Consider the following 6,251-nt stretch of genomic DNA (forward strand, 5'->3'; position numbering starts at 1 on the left):
AGCTGAACAGTTCTGCGTTCAAATGCAAGCAATAGGCTTAAGCTTGCCGCAAAGCACCGGCAAAAGTAATCTCCTTGTGCAAACAAAAATCTCACTGGATCATTGCAATTAATGGCAAAATGAATGTTTGGAATGTAAACTGATATTTCTTACTGACACTCTACAGCAAAAGAGAGAAATAACTGACTTAAAACAATTTTTTTAGCTGGTGAAAATACTAGTGTTCTAATAATTTTGGCCACCACTGTAAATGTAAATGTGGAAAAAAAAATGTTTTCCTTAAAGTGAAGTTTGCAAAGTTCTTTAAGGCTCTCTTCCTTTTTGTCAGCCTGTTTCCTGTGGGCATAAGCAACCTGAGCTCAGTGTTACAGATGGAGTCCAGGGGAACACCTACAGTATGTGAAGTGTGGGATGACAGCAATATGGCTACGTTACGTTCAGCTGTGCACTTGAATGCAGGCATTGAGGAGTGTTACTGGGCGAGAGCCAGGTGGATGTACTTTCCTCTCTCTCTGGGGTCAGTGGACAAATCCATGCTGGTCCCACAGAACCAGGTGCTCACAGAGAATCTCATGGAAATCCTTTAATCCTTTAATAAATGAGACAATTGTTGGCATAGAGTGAGAGTATAGAGCTATAAAATTAAAGTCATGCTCTTCGCAAGCGATCTTACTTGCGTAATCTGATGTATTTTTAAGTGAAACAGGATATTCAACTACAAAAAAATGTAGGGTGAGACTTTGATCCGTTGGGAATTGATTGGACTGTGAAATGATGGAAGTAGGCGGATTGAGGGAATGGGTTGAAAAAGGCATTCATGCAATTATGTCTATAATAAAAAGAAAGATACATCCATTAGTGAGTGGTTGACCAAGATGTGCTTTTCAATGGCAAATTTTTAAAAAATTGAAATTGGTGACTTGATCGCAGTCTTTGGTATCTTGGAAAATTTGAGACATACAAAGTGGAGACACATGAGATTATAAGAGTCATTATCTTTTTTTTTCATGAGACAAATCCTTTTTTTTTCAGACAGAAATTGAATTAATCTCATTACTGTCTAGGAGAAACAATTGAGATGTTTAACAGACCTCATTTGTGATTTGTTTTTGCTCTGGAAGACTGTACAGCTGCAGACAGTATTTACTGTTAGCAAATAGATGTTTCTCTTTAATGTGACACACCAACATCTTATTTTTTAGTGGTGACTTGATTTTATCTTCCGTTTCCAGTTATGTAGATGTGGTGTCACATGCTCATCATGATTTTTTACCACAGATTTAATGTGTTACAGCTTTGTGTCTGGCTGAAACTAGTGTAGAATAGACCATCTGTTTGAATCATTGCCATCGTCAGTGTTCCTTGTGATTTTCTCTGACACTGGACTCATAGTTCAGACAGCAGGCATAGATTACAGTGCCAGCCAGCTTGGGCAAGCTACTCAAAAAGTGTAGCTAGCTGTGCTAACAAATACTCTACAGAAAAATGAGGTAAGATAAGATGAAAACAACCGTGTAGAGAAAGTATATCAGTATCACAATGTGAAACTGGCCAGCTACTTTATGTATTTCGTCTTGTAATGGCATTTTGATACTTTATTGTGTTAAAAGAGTCACCTGAAGTGCTCAATCACAAGCTGTACATACAGGTGATTAATCCTCTTCATTGTTGGCTAACAAAGATCCACTGTTGCAGAGTTAGAAACATTAGAGCCCTGCATTTTTGCTCTTTATGAGCAAAAATGACGGCGTATCCACTGAAAAAAATGCTAGTGATCGCGCTGGCGCCTCCATGTCCTGCAAAGCGCGCTTTAGCTTCCACTCTCCGCACAAACTATTGGATATAGCGCACATTTATCTAGGTTTAACGTTTAAACATTGTTATATGCTTGAACTGTTTTATACCTATAGATTTTATTTTAGGCAAGTCGTGATGATTTGAGAAGGCTAAATTGATCAAACATAGGCTCACTGTCTGCCGCTGGCCGCTTGGTCGTTACTTAAAAAAAAAAAAAACTTATGTTTTATGAACAAAAAATGCTCCAAAGGTTTTTTTAAATTAACTTCATAAAAAAACTAAACGAAATATAATCACTTTGCTATTACATACAAAACGGAACTATTTTAATAGCTGAAAAAGTAGTATAAGCTGTTTTGGGAGAAGGGGAAAAAAGACGCGCTCGGGCCGGTAATTCTGATAAGCTGTCGGACACGGGCCGGGCTAGGGCCTAAATTTGAGGCCCGTGCAGGGCTCTACTTCATTCCCTAAAGTCTTGCCTTTTTTTGTTGTTAAATGAGGGCTGCGCAAATGATCAGTGAGAGCAGAACGAATGTGTCACACGTTTTAAACTCAACAAAATGGTAAAATACATATATCAAGAGCATGCTCACAGATGAGAACAAAACAGCGTTGGATGAAGTGGATTAAAGCCCTGCACGGGCCTCAAATATAGGCGCAAGCCCATCTTTTTTCCCCTTTTCCCAAAAAAAGCTTATACTACTGTTTCAGCTATTAAAATAGTTCAGTTTTGTATGTAATGGAAACGTGATTATATTTCGTTTAGTTTTTTTTATCAAGTAAATTCGTTTGGAGCATTTTTTGTTCGTTTTTTTAAGTAACGGCCAGCGGCAGACAGTGAATTGATCATAGCCTATATGTTTGATAAATTAAATCTATAGATATAAAACAGTTCATGCATATCACAATGTTAGTTTAAGTGTTTAACCTAGATAAATGCGTGCTGTTAGACGCATATCCAGTCGTTTGTGCTGAGAGTGGAAGCTGAAGTGCTCTCTGCAGGACATGGAGGCGCCAGCGCGATCACTTGCATTTTTTTCTAACAGTGGAAACCCGCGAATTGCCTCACAGACATGATAAAAAAAATATATAGAAAGCTTTAAATTACTACTTTAAAACGAAATAATTCAAATCGAAAATAGAAACTCTTATGTAATCCGTGCATTTCTATCTAAAGGCACGTCCGATGAGGAGATGGCGAGTAATTTTTTTCATCACCATAATTGATGGATATCTAAAATATAAAAATAAGGAAAAGCCTAAAACAGGCCCGATTATAATTTGCGTTTTATTTTATAATTCCGTACAATTAAAAAATAAAACACAAATTATAATGGCATATGTGTAAAACTTTGTCCTATAAGTGTATATAGCTGCTTTTTCTGATTTTGATGTTACTCTGTTCTGAATACCTGAAAATTTAAAGGATTTGCTGCAACGCAATTTTGTATGATGTGAATTATTTATTAGCCCTTTTTTTTTTTCTACCCATGCAGCAAATGCTTTAAAAACAGCTTTAAAATGACTTTATTGCATTCCAGACGCTTTTATAGTACTTTTCACTATAAATTTTACAGGTAGCTTGAATGTAAACATTGTCATGAATTCGTTGTATTCCCATTTGTAAAATTAATTGTTGTAGGCTTACCCGATCTCATGAAAGTGCGTAGTATAGCACGATTTTCTGCTTCTATTTGGCGTAATATTTCTATGCAGAAATTGACTTTGGCATGCAAAAGGCTGATAAATTCATAATTAATGGCATGGCTGGTTCAGTCGACAGAAATATGGGACACACAGGCCTATGATAACTGCTGAAATGTTTGCGGGGCAAATCTGAGGTCAGTCTGAGTGCTCATGGTACTCACAGTGCCGTACACCTGCAGGCGCCACTGACTCGGACAGTTGTCGTGGTAATAAACACAGTAAACAGCAACCGTTCGCGTGTCAGCGCTTAATACACATATCCTATATGAAAAGCATTTTAGGGGGCCCTTGGCTTTTGGGGGCCCAAGGCGGTCGCCTACCTTTGCCTAATGGGTAAGTCCGCCCCTGACTGTGAGCATATGGCCATATTTACATGAAGTGTAACAGTGCTGTATTGGGCCTCAACTAACTTCGTTTTAGCTCAGATTGAATACTAAAATATCTGTTCTAATATCAGTGGTGCTCTCTTGCATAATGTCCTGTGCAGTTGATGGAAGACTCATGTTCGTCAGTATCTGTTCCTCAGTGCTTCCAGCAGAGGGCACTGCCTTCTCTTACTAACACTAGTGATCTAAAGCCATTCACTCAGTCATTTTCACTGAGAAATTGTCAATTTCACAAACAATTGCAAAGAAATGGCAAATAACACATTGAAGTGTGAAATTTTGATGTAAACCCCCCCCCCCTGAAATTATAATTTTCTTGTAAAACATACTCTAGTAATCTTTGTTTCATTTACAATTTAAATATATTACAGTTTATGATATCATCATGCTTTTAGCAAAACGTCAATTATACTTTCTGTAAAAGTTTAGTCGCAGGTAGTAGTGGGCTAAGATGGCCTCTATGAATAATTTAACATTTTGTGCTATAACAACAAAATTAGCAAAAAAACGTTTCTATTTATTTTATTTAATAACGCATTGGCTGATCATCATCCTGCACATTCTAAACGTATATCTAAATATGTTACAGTTTAAAAGTAAATGCACAATGTCTTAAGGAGGGCATCTTCCCCATCTTACCCTATAAAACACACAATATGAATGTTATTTACAGCAGACAATAGATGAAGTGCAATGGAAAAGTCCAGAACAAATCCTGACTGATATCACTGTGACGTTCACAACAAGAGAACATGGAGAGAGCTGTTTGTTTGACCTTCATTCATACAGTTCTGTTTAAAAGAGATGATATTGGTGGAGATGTTTGTTGAATCTGCTTCTCCTAATCTGCTGCTTCACCTACGGCTCCAAACAGGAGAATGGAAACACTCTTTCAGTCCTATCAGGAAGAAAAATAATGAACTCATGCTTTCTAGTGCCTCTATAAATAGATGCCACAGGCTGTAAAAACAGAAAATACTGTTTTTGGATTGAGGAGGGCCAGGGTCCTGGACCCCCAAAGGAGTTCATATGAATTAAAAAAAAAAATAAATAAATGGGTGGTTTCTCTCTGAATTACATTAATTACATTGCATTGTTTAGGTTTAAGGTGAAGCGGCTGGTGAAGGTGAACCACTTTAGTCCCTCTCCTTGTTATGCATCCAATAGCATAGAGCTGCAAATTTAATTGATTACAAAAGGCTAAATGAATGTCAATTGGTGTGGTTTTGAGCCTAGGATGAGTTGAATGAACGAAGAGTTACTTTTTAAGGGTGTTTATTAAATACTCCTTCTCCAGTTTTTGGGTTTGTTTGGTTGTCTTTCATCTTACTGTCATCAGGGAGGGTTGTAAGTGAAACACTGAAGTTAATCTGGAGATTACTGGACGTTTCCTCAGGGTTGAGTGGGTTTGTTTGAAGGTCATATCCTGTTGTAAGAACCCATCCGCCTCTTCTGTAGCTTAGTAATACACACATTGCCATCTCATGATGAGAAAGCACAGGTGGTGGGCTTTAATCGGTTTGGCTTCTTGTGCTGTTTACATTTGTCTACATTAAGTTTCAAGAGGAAGTACAGTATATCTGAATGAAAAGAAAATGAACTAACAGGTGGGAAACGTAACAAGTTCACTTTAGGACCGATGCATCACTGGATCTGAATCTGGTCGAAATGAGTAACATAAATTAAAAAAGTCCTATTTTCAAAACTGTTTGTCTGCTCGATATGTGCATTTACATCTTGAGATCATTTGCTACATTGCCTGCTACTCTTTGCTCAAATGTTCTCTGTTTATGATGTTTATGGTTCACAATTAATCTAAACCTGCTCATATTGGATACACAGTTGTCTCAGTTTGTTATGGTTTGAGGTTGAATTGGGTACACTTTACAATAAGGTTTAATTTCTTAACATTAGTTAACATGACCTAACGATTAACAATAACTCTACAGCATTTATTAATCTTAGCTCATTTTTACATTTACTAATAAATTGCTAAAATCAAAAATTGTATCTGTTAACTTTAGTAACTTTAGCACTATGAACTAACATGAACAAAAAAGAACAATTGTATTTTTTTAACTAATGTTATCAAGGTTTAATGAATTCTGTAAAAATGTATTGCTCATAGTTAGTTCATGTTAACTAATGCATTCACTCTAGCTAACAAATGGGACCTCATTATAAAGTGTTACCAATTTTTTGTGCGTTTTGTCAGCATAAACACTTTATCTTACTGTCAGCACTTAACCTTTGTTCATACAAAGAAAATATGTCATTGATCATAAATAAAAGAAAACATTGACGAATTAGCCTAACAATTCAAACAGTAAAGCCGTATTGTGGAAGGGTTTGGCTGTCATT

Source organism: Sinocyclocheilus anshuiensis, unplaced genomic scaffold, assembly GCF_001515605.1.
Source record: "Sinocyclocheilus anshuiensis isolate Anshui unplaced genomic scaffold, SAMN03320099.WGS_v1.1 scaffold657, whole genome shotgun sequence".
In the NCBI taxonomy this organism is placed as follows: domain Eukaryota; kingdom Metazoa; phylum Chordata; class Actinopteri; order Cypriniformes; family Cyprinidae; genus Sinocyclocheilus; species Sinocyclocheilus anshuiensis.